This window comes from Tasmannia lanceolata, unplaced genomic scaffold, assembly GCF_043159265.1.
Source record: "Tasmannia lanceolata isolate RefF3 unplaced genomic scaffold, GAP_Taslan_0.1 ptg000003l, whole genome shotgun sequence".
Classification (NCBI taxonomy): Eukaryota; Viridiplantae; Streptophyta; class Magnoliopsida; order Canellales; family Winteraceae; genus Tasmannia; species Tasmannia lanceolata.
Window position 1 is genome coordinate 45,447,396 of NW_027518680.1, and position 15,109 is coordinate 45,462,504.

The 15,109-nt window shown below is 40.4% G+C and overlaps 1 protein-coding gene across 3 annotated transcripts in view; it reads left to right on the forward strand.

Annotated features, from left to right (window-relative positions):
* The window catches only part of LOC143862517 (mitochondrial pyruvate carrier 4-like), a 54,834-nt gene that overhangs the window by 11,498 nt on the left and 28,227 nt on the right, over nt 1-15,109 (forward strand). The window lies entirely within an intron of this gene.

The following is a 15,109-nucleotide window of genomic DNA, read 5'->3' on the forward strand; positions in this document are numbered from 1 at the left end:
ACTACAATATGCTTCAAGAGTGCATTAAATCTCGTCCAAGCATTGCAACAAAGGCCATTATAGTAGGTTCATGCCAAGGAAGGTCAACTATTAATAGTCGACAAAGGCATTACAGCTGGTTTGAAATTGTTTGCTGGCTACATAATTGTAGCCTTAGAAGTACAATGTGCTACAATAGTACATTAATCTAAGTCTATGCATTCTAGCTTCATGTATTTTGCGGCGACCGAGCCATTATGCTAGGTTCATGCTGAATGAAGTTATTTTTGTCAACTCCATGTATTTTCATTTATTGCTTCTTCTTGACTTGTGCAAAGAGTTGCAAAAATGAGTTACCTTTTACGGCCAACACTTTTATATATAAAATATTTTGGAGCCTTTGATCTACATGATCTAAGTAAAACTATGTTTAGCAGAGAGATGAGGGACACAAACTGGCTGTAATATGCAGAGAGTTGAGTGTCACCACGCCGAAGGTGCATCCACTATGAGTAGGTGGCACAAATGCGAGCGAGGTTGCCAACCCTAGAATATAGGATAGCCGTATGGTCCCATATTAGCTTGGATGTGGGAAGGCACATCATGGTGCCAGCATTATGAGGGGCCATGCTCTGCCAAAGAAGGGTGGGAATGAGAGCGTCATCCTACTCCCACCTCACAATAGTGGGATCAGTGCAGGAGGGAGGATCTCAACAAATGAAACTGACCTTACCCCAACCAAGGAGGTAGGTCTCCACTGCCATCTTCCAATTCAGGTAATTGTACCCGTCTAGTTTAACTGTAGTCATTGGTGGGAATGAACCCTCCACCGATGGAGGATGGCTATATAAAGAAGGGGCCGAAGGTGGAGGAGTTGCTCGGACCTCAGGGGTCGAACCGAGAGAGGGGTCCTCAATAACGGGAGGATCCATGGAGACAAAATGAGAAGGATACGCTCTACCACACTGTCGGCAATAGAAGGGGAAAAAAAAGATAAGAGCCACTAGGCGAGTTGAACAAGGAAATCGTGGCCTCGATGAAAATCAAGAGGGCAAAGAGACATAATAAGGCGTCCAATACAAATACGATAATGAGCGGGAAAGAAACTCGGAGCCGCGGAATTGAAATAAGAGAAGGGAAGAGGATTCACTCCATATGGAAGCTGTTAGGGACTAGGAAATAAGGGTCAAGGATTCAAGAACAAAAGAAAGAAAGGGAAAGATTCAACAAGCCAAAAGAGGAATGGGTGTGAAAAAAAGGGTTTAGTGCGGTGGATGGAGGTGAAAGAGGGTTTGGGTGGAGGTATGGGTGTACGGTGGGGAAGGAGTGGAATAGGGGTCGCGGTGTGAAGAGGGAGGGCTGAGGTGATCACGGAGGGTGGAGGAGGGGATGAGAGGATGTTACGGTGGAGGGGGTGGGGGTGGGGCTTAGGGGGAGGGGGTCGAATGGACTGGGAAAGGTGGAGGAGGGCTTTACGACAAAGGGTTTGGGGCGTAGGTGGGCTGAGGAGGTCGTGGAGGGTGATAGGGAGGTGGGGCGTAGGAATCAGCAGGGTAAGGGGGCTGAGGAGATGGTGGAGAGAATAGGGGTGAGGGCACGAATGGAGTTAGGGTTAGGGTTAAGGTTTTGGCGTGAAGAGGGATGAGAGATGGAAGAAGAAGCAAGGAGTTGCTTCAATGGTGGTCCCCAGGGCACCACAACCCTAGGGATCTGATACCATGTTAGATGAGAGGAGAAGAGAAGAGACTGAAGAGAAAGAGTGAGTTAGAGCATGCTCCCCCTCACTTATGTATTTATATAAAAGAGAAGAGTACAAAGACTAAAGTGTCCTTAAGGCACATATACACCTTCTAACAATAAGAAAGGTAGCGAGAATAGAACCCTCCATTCTTGCAGTCCAAGCAATACATATTACCTTTGCTCTTATGGAAAATTACATGAAATCGCATTGAATGAAGAAAGTCATCTAAAGAAGGGGCCTCGGGCACGGAAGCCACAAGTTGTTGTTGTACCTATAGTTCACTAATTCGTGTGAGGGCAATGCTTAGGAAAAGTAAATAGAGCATTGAAGAAAAAACTTAGGAAATCGGAGTGTGAGAGAGAGCAGTTTCGTCATTTGAAAGAGCGCCAACGCATCTAAAGGTCCCACGATTGTCACATTCCAATCCGGCAGAGTCCTCATCCATCCCATTAAACATTGTCCCCCAATAGCGGACTTGCCTAATGATGTAGAACGATCAAATGTTGAACTAATGCCAAATTTGATGCAGGATGGGTCTATAGAAGGGACGTTGGGGGTGAAAATGATGGGTAAAAATTAGGTTTTGGTTCATAAAATATGTTATGAGATTTGAAAAATATTTCTACTAGGTTTTGGGTAGGTTTAAAGTGATGCAGACATATGCTGAAAGCTTTCGAAGGATGATAAGAATGGGTAAAAATTAGGTTTTGGTTCCTAAAATATGTTATGAGATTGGAAATATACTCTACTAGGCTTAGGGTAGTTTTAGAGTGATGCAGACATACGCCGAGAAACTTTCAAAGGATGCCAGGAAGGTGTAAAATGAGTTTTGGGACAAGATGAAAGAGGCGCTGGAATAAGGATGGATTTGAATGAGGTTTTTGCTTGAGAATTTTCTTTAAATGGCTATTTTAGGGGTTTGGAGTAGAAGATAGGTGGAAAAAAATGCAAGATAGGTTTAGGGTTTCCGGAAAGGTGGTTTATTGGAGAAAACTAGAAAAAAATTCATGAAAAAGATAGATAGAAAGGTTGGAATCGCACCAACTAAAAACCCAATGCATCGCACCAAGGGGTTCCTAGGCATCGCACCGTAGGGAAGATCAAGGCATCCCACCTTTGTAAGGAGTAGACATCACATCCACAAAAGAGAAGAAACTTTCAAATCTTTTTGTTAGAATAAGCCTAGCAGGGGCGTTATCGGTCATTGTACTTCTCTCTTATTATATAAATATTGTAGTGAGGGGGAGCCATAAGCCCTAACTCGCTATCCTCTTTCTCTTATCTCTCTCTTAACATGGTATCAAAGTCCTAGGATTTCTGATCCCTAGGGACAGCCCTTAGCCTCCATCTTCTTCATCACCAAGCCCCTACCCGTCTTCCTCTCGTTGGTACCCCCTCCTCCTCCCATTGGCAATCCCCTCCCCCCCTCCCTTCATCTTCTGTCGGCCCCCGCTCCTCTCCCTCTTTGCTTTACGGCACCCCCCCACTCCCTCCCTATTACGGAATCCCTCGCCCCTCTCTGCTACGGCAACAACCCCCCCCCCCCCAGCGAGAGATACGCGACGAATAACAATGGGAAAGATAACGGCAAATATTAATAAAAAAGCAACGACTTTGCGGATTTAAACGATGCATGAAAAGGAGGGTGCAAATATCAAAATTGGGGATGATATTTCTCCAATGAAAGAGAACAGGAAATAAAGGAATTCTAGAAATTCCTAAAATAAAAAGGGGGTGCCATTATCAGAGAGATGGGTTTATTGATAAAGGTATGCTTCTCAGATGAGAAGATTACGGAACCTTTCTATATAATCAAAGCAGCAACCAATAAAAAAACTTTGGAAAAGGAGATGTCCATGACATTTGTACTGGGTTTTGAGGGTTTGACAGACCATTTTTTGTTTGTTGCTTACCATTCCAACCTTTTTCGACCGGAGTGCACATTTATTGAAGCAGAAGGCATTCTAGATGGAACACCAAGAAAAATCACTGGGGCAAAGCAATGGATAAATTTGAGGATTGATGGTGTTTGGGGTGCAGGGTGAGGCAAAGCAATGGATGAATTATAAGAAAAATATCAAGAGATCAAACCGGAATGGGTGGAAATGAAGATGCAGAGGAAGATGTTTTAAAAAAAACTAGAGGTTGAACAGTGCCGGGCGGACAGCGGACGGAGGACGCTACGTTTGTGATCAAGACAAGGTCGACGGATCGACACGCTCTGATATCATGATAAAATCTTAGATTTCTATTAATTATGAATGCTTAGATGAATTACAATCAATCCCTAATGAGTGTTTATATAGAACACTCAATGAAACATAGAAAGTGGAAAAGGTCAAGATTTGAATAGTGAGGCCGTTATGCGGTTTGGTCTGAGACAGTGTGCAGACCAGTCGGTATTTAGTCCTCAGTCCTCAGTAGGGTGCATTATATTGATTGTATATGTTGACGATATCATCATCACAGGTAGTAATTCAGGGGGAATACAGAAACTGAAGACCTTCTTACAATGCTACAAAAGACATGGGACGCCTCAGATATTTTCTTTGGATAGAGGTGGCATACTCCTCTCGTAGTTTGTCTCTATCAGAGAGGAAGTATATTTTGGACTTATTGGAGGAGACAGGGAATCTTGGCGTAAAACCTATCTGCACCTATGGATCCCACTGTAAAATTAGTTCTAGAAGGAGACCTGTTGGAGGACCCTGACAGGTATAGAAGACTTGTGGGCAAGCTCATATACCTTATCGTTACTCGTCCTGATATATCTTATGTTGTAGGGGCAATCAGTCATTATATGAGCTCCCCACGTACCTCACACTGGGGTGCAGTGATTCAGATTCTTAAATACCTGAAGTGTGCACTAGGAAAGGGCCTATTATTCAAGAGACATGGTCATTTGCGAACTGAGGGATTCTCTAATGCTGATTGGGCTGGATCTCCTGCAGACAAGAGATCAACTACCGGGCATTGTACCTCTGTAGGAGGTAACTTGGTGTCATGGAAAAGCAAGAAGCAGGACGTCATTGCAAAGTCAAGTGCTGAAGCAGAATACAGAGCGATGGCACACACGAGTACAGAGATTATCTGGTTGAGATCGGCATTGTACCTTCTTCTCCTTCACAGTTGTATTGTGACAACAAGGCTGCCATCTATATTGCGACAAACCCAGTCTTCCATGAGCGAACAAAGCACATCGAAGTCGATTGTCACTTCATTCGCTAGAGGATTCAGAAAGGGGAGATATGTAGTGTATTCACTTATTCTGCAGATCAGTTGGCTGATGTGATCACAAAGCCACTGTATAAAGCAAAGTTGAGCGATATCTGTAACAAGCTAGGAATGTATAATTTATTCATTCCAGCTTAAGGGGGAGTGTTAGAATAAGACTAGTAGGGGCATTATCGTCATTATACTTCTCTCTTATTATATAAATACTGTAGTGAGAGGGACCCATAAGCCCTAACTCACTATTCTCTTTCTCTAATCTCTCTCTTAACACTTTTTATTGGTACATAACATAACATAGCATTTTTTTTTAAAGTCCCCTAAGGCTCACAATATATAAGACGGAAGAAAAGAACTAGAACTTTCTCAAATCTTAAAAAAAACAAAAACCAATACCTATAGACCTAATTACCCTCTTACTTGCTTCCTACTTAAAAATCCCGTAATACACATGTGGGACCTCTTTAAAACGTAAATAACTCAAAGAACTTAACCTATTTTGATGTAAAAAGACTATTACGCCTACTATAACTTGAAGGACTTAAAAGACAGCTAAAAAGCACTTAAAAATTAAAATATGGGCCCTAGGATGGTCCCCATCATTTCGGCGTAATCTGACGAAATCTTTCTAATGGCTATTTTATAGGGTACATAATTTCACACCAAAATTTCCGAAATTAAAATTTCTGTAATTTCGGCTGAAATTTCGGGATAATATTAAATAATGAATTAAAACCAGATTTTTTGGAGATATTCCTTAAATTTCGGCCTGTAATTTCAGGGAAAACAAAATTTCGATTGAAATTTCGAAATTCCGGTCTAAATTTTGTAACATTTTGACTTCACCCAATTTTGGTTTCGGTCTCAACCGAAACCCAAAATTTCGGATTTCGGTCGAAATTTAAAACCTTGATGACGAGTGGGAGTTCGTCATTAGGAATCTTCGCACCTGTCTCATACGGTTGTCCTTTCCAACAAACTAGGTACTTCCAACGTACAAGTAGCTTTAGGCAGTCATGTCGTTGGTTTGAAGTAGTGTGATCACCATGTGCGATTTCGATGTATTCTTGATGACGCACCAGCTTATGATGAAAGAAACTCATGTCTTCTGCTTCATTAGATCTGAAGACATTCGCTCATGCATTAACGATTAAACAGTAAACCTTTGCAATTGGTCAAAATACTAAAATTGGTGACTTCTCGTGCATTCACGATTAAACAGTAAACCTTTGCAATTGGTCAAACTACTGAAATTGGTGACTTAGATAAACGCATGCCAAAAGAAGTATCATCTTAGATTTTCCTTTCTTGTTTTAGTTATCTTGTATGTTCTTCATGCCTAGTATGTCGAACGATTCGCTTCTTCTAGGCATGTTGTATAATAATTACAACCCTTTTGATTCTCAAGTAGCATTCACGAGCTAACATTTGTCAGAACCAGCTTTATATGACGATAGTGGCTTTGGTCTATTGCTCCAATTCCATGCTCTACATAAAGGGCGTTGGGAATGATTGTTCTAGCACAAACGCCCGAATATGTGAAACATGTGGAGTCTTGGCTAGTAGAGGTACGTAAAAATCATGGTGAGTACGATCCAAGTGACATAGCAACCCATCAAATTTGGCATTTAAGTTTTCCAATATCTCAACTATTCGATCTTCAGTGCATTTAGACAACATGATTTTAACCTAGGCTCTGATACCAAATTGATGGAGGAAGATTGAGTGTTGAACTGATATTTCTCTCTGAAACCAAATCTGATGCAGGATGGGTCAATCAAAGGGACACTAGGGGTGAAAAGGATGGGTAAAAATTAGGTTTTGGATCCTAAAATATGTAATGAGATTGGAAAAATATTTCTACTAGGTTTAGGGTAGGTTTAGAGTAATGCAAAATATGCCGGGAGGTTTTCGAATGTTGGCAGGAGGTTTTTGAAGGATGATGAGAAGGTGTAAAATGTGTTTTGGGACAAAATGTAAGAGGCACGGGATAAGGATGGATTTGAATGATGTTTCTACGCCTAAGAATTTTTTTTAATGGTTATTTTAGGGGTTTGGGGTAGAAGATAGGTGAAAAAAAAGAAAATGCAAGAGTGGTTTAGGGTTTCCGCGAAAGTGGTTTATGGGAAAAACTAGAAAAAAGAAACATTGAAGAGATAAATAACAAGGTCGGAATCTCACCAACCAAAACCCAAGGCATCGCACCAAGGGGTTCCTAGGCATCACACCATAGGGGAAGATCAAGGCATCGCACCTTTGCAAAAGTAGACATCACATCCACACAAGAGGAAAAAAGTTCAAACCTTTTCATTCATCCATAGCAAAACATAACATTCTTTTTCAAAGTGCCCTAAGGCTTAAAATATATAAGAAAAAAGAAGAGAACTAGAAAGTTGGATAATAATTGTAGCCTGATACCACCATGTTGATCTACATGATAGATAAGAAGGATGCCTAAGTCTTACAATATATAAGAAGGATACCCAAAAGCTTTCGAAGCATGAAAAGGATCGGTAAAGATTAGGTTTTGGTTCCTAAAATATGTTATGAGATTGGAAAAATATTTCTACTAGATTTAGGGTAGGTTTAGAGTGATGCAGACATATGCCAGGATGCTTTCGAAGGATGTCAAGAAGCTTTCGAAGGATGTCGGGAAGGTGCAAAATGAGTTTGGGGACAAAAATGAAAGAGGCGCGGTATAAGGATGTGTTAGAAGCAATAAGGGTATAATTGTCATTGTACAATATCTCATATATATATATATATATATATATATATATATATATATATATATATATATATATAATGAAATCCTGTGGGGGGAGAAAACTAATTCGTTCTCCCACATTCACGCCTCCCTTCTCCATATCTCTCTCTCTCTCTATCATGTAAATCAACATGGTATCAAAGTCAAAGGTACCAACCGTCCTTCATCCATAAAGGTACCTATCCTCCTTATGTTCTCCTTTTTTTTTTCCTTTTTCTCCCTTTTAAACCCTAAACCTTTTCTGGCTTTTTCGATTAAACCCTAATCCTTGTTCCCTCCCAACCATCATAAAAAAACTCCTCAACCCATCCCCAACCCAACCGCCCCATCCACCTTGCCCAAACCCTAGCTGCCGACCCCCACCTCTTTTTCGGCTTCTCCCAACCTTAATCTCTCATATACCCACCCTATCCTATTTTGTCTATGCTCTTCTAAACCCTTATTGAGTTTTAATCATATCCATAACACAAATATTCCTTAAAACTGTCATCTTTCTCGTCTTTTTCATGATTTAAATTTGTGTCTCTCTTCCCGCTTCTCTTGCGATTGGTTCAGAGCCTTGGTTAGTATTCTCTCTTTTTTTTCATCATATTTTGAGTGTTTTCTTCATCATCTTACTTGCCCCGGAACCAATTGTTGGTGCCTTCGCACGCAAATGTTGGTAGTTTGTGATGGTTGGTTCACTACATGTGTTGCTGGCTCGTTGTTGTTGCTGTTTGTTGATGGTCGCAGTGATTGATGGTGACTTTTGTTGACCATATTGTGGTGATAGTTGTTGGCGAGTTTTATTGCTGGATGATTTGGTGGAGCTTCTTTGTGGTGTTGTGGTGTTGTTGGTGAGTTGTGGTTGTTCTTTTTTGAAGGTTGGACGATTTGTTAGTGGTGTTATTGGTATTTGTGTAACTTATTATGGAATCTGTGGAGCACCCCTCTCAACAAACTGCTGAGATCAAGGTTGATGAGGCTCGTTCTACGTCGTACACTGCCCAGTCCCATGTCGAATCTCCCCTTCATATGACTTCCATAAAGTTGAATGGGACAAATTATCCCCCGTGGAAGATGGTTGTCTACACTTATTCACTTGGTTGTCGGAAAATCAGTTTTCTAGAGCGCACACCTCCTGCTACCACTGATTTGACATATGCTCAGTGGCATGAAGATGATGCTGAGATCGGCTCCTTTCTCTGGAGTTGTATGGAACCAAAATTGCTACTTCCTTGATGTATCTTCAGCCTTCGAAAGAAATTTGAGACCAGACGGCTATGATGTATTATCGTTTTTCCGAATGGTTTAATCTTTAGCAAGGAGACAAGCCGGTGGGAACTCATTACAGTGATTACCTTGCGTTGTGTCAGGAGCTTGATCTATTGTTGCCATTTACCGTTGATCCTGACATTCTTAAAAAACATCAGGAGTTACGGGTTGTTCGGTTTTTGGATTCATTGGGTCCTGACTATCTCCAGCTCCGACAGTAGATTGTCAGTTCTAGTTTGATTCCCACACTTGTAGATGTCTTCTCTGGGTTCAGTGTATGAGAGTAGTTTGGCACAGTGACCATATGGTGGATGGGTCTGCTCATGTGACATATACTAGGACTGATCGTGGTCGTGGTCGTTTTGGACGTGGCCGTGCCCGTTTTGGACGTGGTCGTGGTTGTGGCCGTGAGTCAGGGGGAGACCGAGATGGTGGAGGCCATGGATGTGGGTCATTATTGCACTCATTGTCATATGGATGGACATAGTATTGAGTATTACTACGATTTACATCCTGAGCTTCGTCCCTACAGAGCTGCGAGTGCTTCTGCTGCTGCTTCTGATAGTCTTTCCTCCTCTGATGCTCTATTTGTGACCCCTGACCATGGTAGTCCCCCGTGCAGAATATGATGAACTGACAAAGGGCAGCAGCTAGCTACCACGTTTTCACATAAAGGTAGCGCCTAATGTTTTCTATCTGGTACTTCTTCTAGATCATGGCTCATTTGATTCAGGAGCTTCCCACCCTATGACTGGTAATCCTAACATTCTCTCTTCCTTCCGGTCATTTCCTTCTATGGGCTCTCGTACTGTTACTTTGGTTGATGGTACTACATCCCTCGTATCTGGGATGGGTGTAGTCTCTACCTTAACGAGTCTTCAATTGTCTTCTGTTCTTTATGTCCCATCTTTTCCTGTTAAGTTATCTATTAGCCAATTAACAAAATCTCTAAATTGTTATGTTTCCTTTTTCTCTTCCTATTGTGACCAGGCTAGAGCTAGTGTCGCACTTTGTACTTCAGTTGATGCATATCAGTGGCATTGTCGTTTGGGACACCCACCTGCTGACATGCTTTGGAAAACTTCTTTTATTTCAGATTTTGTTCCTTTTTTTCATTACGAATCATGTGAGTTGGGAAAGCACCATCGTGTATCCTTCCCTTCTCGAGTTAGTAGTCGAGTGTCTCGTCCTTTTGAACTTATACATTCTGATGTTTGGGGTCCTTCTAGAACTACTTCATTAAACGGCTTTAAATATTTTATCTTATTTGTTGATGATTATTCTCGTGCCAGTTGGTTGTTTTCACTTAAAGATCGATCTCAAGTCTTTAATGCCTCTCTTAACTTTTATTTTGAAGTGGTTAACCAGTTTAAATGTTCCATCTCATCCAGTTGATCCTCTTCCGCAATCAGATTGTCCTCCTTCAGGTATTTGTTCTCCTAACCCAGATTCACCCATTGCCACCTATACTCAATCTCGTACTGTTGCACACGCCATTTCAAATTTTGTTTCTTATGAGCATCTTTTACCATCTTTTCGTTCATTTGTTTCTAGCATGTCTTCGATTACTTTGCCTAAGTCAGTTACAAATGCTTTAAATCATCCAGGATGGCGGGGTGCCATGGACGCAGAGATGGATGCACTTCACTCAAATAAAACGTGGCAGTTGGTTCCTCTCCCTTCTAGAGCACGGCATGTTGGGTGTCGTTAGGTCTTTGCCATAAAGTATCGGTGTAGAGTGTCTCAAAGCTCGCCTTGGTGCTAAAGGGTATACTCAAACATTTGACGTCGACTATCAGGAGACCTTTTCTCCCATCGCCAAAATTCCTTCGGTACGGGTACTGATCTCTCTAGCTGTTAATCGTGGCTGGCCTATGTATCATCTTGATGTAAAGAATGCCTTCTTCCACGGTGATCTTTTAGAGGAAGTTTATATGAAGCAATATCCTGGATATGTTGCTCAGGAGGAGATGTGCTCCTCAGTATGTTGTCTTAAAAGGCGATTTATGGTCTCAAGCAATCACTGAGGGCTTGGTTTGGAAGTTCACTACTGCAGTTTTGTGTTTTTGGTTGAAACAGTGTGTTGTCATTCATTCCGTGTTCAGTTACAAGTCCGCATATATCCTTCGGATAGTGTATGTCGATGACATTGTACTTACAGGAGATGACGGATCTGAGATACAAAAGTTGAAATCCTTTCTCCAAGGGGAATTTTCCACTAAAGACTTGGGTCAGCTCAGATATTTCCTTAGTATTGAGGTGGCACGCTCACGTCATCGACTTTCTTTGTCACAAAGAAAATATGTGTTGGATATTTTAGAAGAAACTGGATCATACTATGGATCCAAATGTCAAACTTCTTTCTGATTAGGGTGAGTTGATGAATGATCCTGGTCATTACAGAAAATTGGTTGGTAAGTTGATCTATCTAACTGTCACCCGACCAGACATATCATTTGCAGTGGGTAAGGTTAGTCGCTTTATGAGTTCTCCATGTACTTCCCACTGGGCGGCTGTCATTCAGATCATCAAATATTTGAAGGGTACTCCAGGTAAAGGCTTGTGTTTTAGGAGATACAGACATGAAAAGGTAGAAGGATTCGGTGATGCATCACCTGCAGACGAAGATCAACTAATGGATATTGCACGTTTTTAGGAGGTAATTTGGTGTGATGGAGAAGTAAAAAGCAAGGTGTTGTTTCTAAGTCGTTTGCAGAGGCTGGGTATAGGGCTATGTCCCATATGAGTGGGAGCTAATCTGGCTTCACTCATCAGAGATTGGGTTCTCTTCAACTTCTCCAATACAGCTGTGCTGTGATAATAAGTGTATTGGGCAACTAATCCGGTATTCCATGAGCGAACCAAGCATATTTTGGTAGATTGTCACTTCATTCGTCATCGGATTCAGTGTTGAAATTTGCACAGTGTTCATCCGATCTTCAGATCAGCTTGCAAACATGTTTACCAAACCATTAGGGTGTGCGAACTTGAAGGATTCTTGTAACAACCTTGGAATGTACGATATATACATTCCAGCATGAGGGGGAGTGTTAGAAGCAATAAGTGTATAGTTGCCATTGTACAATATATCTCATATATATATATATATATATATATATATATATATATATATATATATATATATATATATATATATATATATATATATAATGAAATCGTGTGGGGGGAGAGAACTAATTAGTTCTTTCCCTATTCACGCCTCCCTTCTCCATCTCTCCGTCTCTCTCTATCATATAGATCAACATGATGGATTTTAATGATGTTTCTACGCTTGAGAAATTTTTTTAATGGTTCTTTTAGGGGTTTGGGGTAGAAAATAGGTGAAAAAAAGAAAATGCCTTATAGGTTTAGGGTTTACGGGAAGGTGGTTTATGGAAGAAAACTAAAAAAAATCATGAAAGAGATAGATAGATATGTTGGAATCTCACCAACTAAAAACCCAATGCATCGCACCAAGGGGTTCCTAGGCATCGTACCGTTGTAAGGAGTAGACATCACATCTACAAAAGAGAAGAAACTTTCAAATCTTTTCATTCATCCATAGCATTCTTTTTTTTGGAAAGTGCCCTAAGGCTTACAATATATAAGAAGGAAGAAGAGAACTAGTATTTTATCAAACCCTAAGAAAAAAACCAATACCTTTGGACCAAACTACCCTCTTACTTGGTTCCTACTTAAAAATCCCGTAATACGCATGTGGGACCTCTTTAAAACGTAAATAACTCAAAGAACTTAACCTATTTTGATGTAAAAAGACTCTAATAGCCCTACTACAACATGAAGGACTTAAATGACACCTGAAAAGCACTTAAAAATTAAAATATGGGCCCTAGGATGGTCCCCATAACCTACCCTAACAAGCCCGCAAACCATGACATTCCAAGCCTACTCGTCCTTATCAGTCATTTCATTAAACAGTTCTACAGTACTGTCGATCTCGCCCCAATTCACATAACTGGCGAACAAGGAGCTTCACCTTGCGGTTTTCCTATACTGCACCCAATCAAAAAAATCTTTCGTTGTCTCGGCATCCTCTCCATTGGACTGTATGTTAGCCCACACAATGCAAATATATGCATTGGAACTCAATACGCCAACAATGGCATTATGCCTATGAATTGCACGATCATGACCCTGCCATAATGAGTGACAAGTCAATGGAAGCTTTGATGAGGAAGATGAAGGTGGTCATACACCTTGAAGGTGTCATTGAATTGTTTCCTAAAAATGAGAGATAGAGTGTCAAAAAGAGTGATGCAAATCCAAATCTACCTGAGTGCGAATAACTGTAAGTTGGGTAAAAAATACCAAAGAAGGTGAAACATATAAAGAGAATTTCAATGTTAAAAATGAGACAGAATTTAAAATTTCCAGAAGCTGAAGCAAAGATAAGGCCGATTGTCCATTCTATATTCCTCCAAATTACAAGCTTTCAAGCTTACAAGTACTAAATGTCATCAATCAAAAGGTCTCTTGCATGAACAAGCCCCCTAGCTTATGTAGACAACCATTAATGACTTGGAACAACTAAGGGCGTGTTCGGCAAACATCTAAAAAATGCATTGCGCCACTTTTTTAGGGGAGGAGAATGAAAAACACGGATAATCTAAAAAATCTCGTTCAGTAACTCTGACCAGGAGAGTCCGATTCTAAAAGTATTGCGTTTTGCACGACTAAAAACCAGGATTCTGCGGAGCGACTCTAAGACGTTTCCGCATATTCTCATCTTACCCGATTCTACCTGTTTATTTAGGTGAGAATGAGAATCTTTGCCGAACACGCCCTTAAAAAATGTATAAAAAGATAAAAGATAAAGGTATGCAACCTAGGAACAACCTACAATCCATGGAGAATTGAAATACTAAATGCATTCAACCTTTGGAAAATGCAACTCTCATAACTACCCATTTGGGCTCCCAACATGTGGTCAAAGGATATTGACCATCATTATTTTCTTTACCAAAAATTCCCCCTTCTTTATGTTAACTACCTTTCCCGCCCTTTATTTTGTCCTTTTCCATTATGTGTAAATGTAAACAATGCCGCCCTCCGTTACTCAACTCAACTAAGCCTTTGTCCCAAACTAGTTGGGGTCGGAATGCCCTCCTCCGTACCTTTCAAAAAAAAACAAATGCCCTCCATGTGAACATTATTGAATTCTATGCATAGAAGTTTACTGGCGGTTAACTTCATAACCAATAAATGGAGCGGGAGAGGGGCAAAAGGGGGGCAGATTTATCATCACCCTTACTTTATTATGCAAACAATACTGTTTAAATTGGAGCTTCAGTTACTATAGTAAATCAGCTCATGAAGAGTCAGGGTAAGGCATTCTTCGCGATCATCTCAAGACATCCACTAAGTTTGGCCATAAAATCTCTACAAATGTTACATTCACGTGGATGTAGATCATGGGTAATTATTGGACAAGGAGGATTTTTTTGTCAAGTTAAAGATATTAAAAAAAATTACTACACTTCTCACACTTCCGTGAATAATGATGCTTGAGCTCTATTTTACACTAGTGTTCTATGATGATATTGATCGGTAATAGAGAGGGTCAATTGGCCAATATCATTACAAACATGTACTATGTTGATATCCTAAATCCCGACAACAATGAAAATATACCAAGTTCTTTTATGGTTTTTTGGGATGGTAGATAAGCCAGTTTTAGGTGGGATTTGTACCAGATTTATTGAAAAAGAAAATCAGTTGCATCCACTAATATACTTTGCTACTATAATGGTCAGATATACCTGAGAGTAAATCAAAGGGGAACCGAGCAGGATAAATATCCTCAGAGCGAATAGGAAATTTAGATTTAAGGAGGAAATCAGCAGTCGCATTATCCTCCCATGAAATAAATTAAATTCTTTACCCATGAAATGACACACAATGGACATTTTCTTTCTAATTCTTATTTACACTGTGACATCTTATGCATTAAATTCTTTGCATGATTTATCTCGGCCAATTTAAATTTTCTTTCAGAATTTTCTTGTTTATTTATCAACATGATGGTGGCAAGACTGCAAGTTTTTCTTGGATCGCAATGGGTCAATAACTTAGTTCAGATGCTTGAGTAACATATGCATTTGATTAATATGTAATAG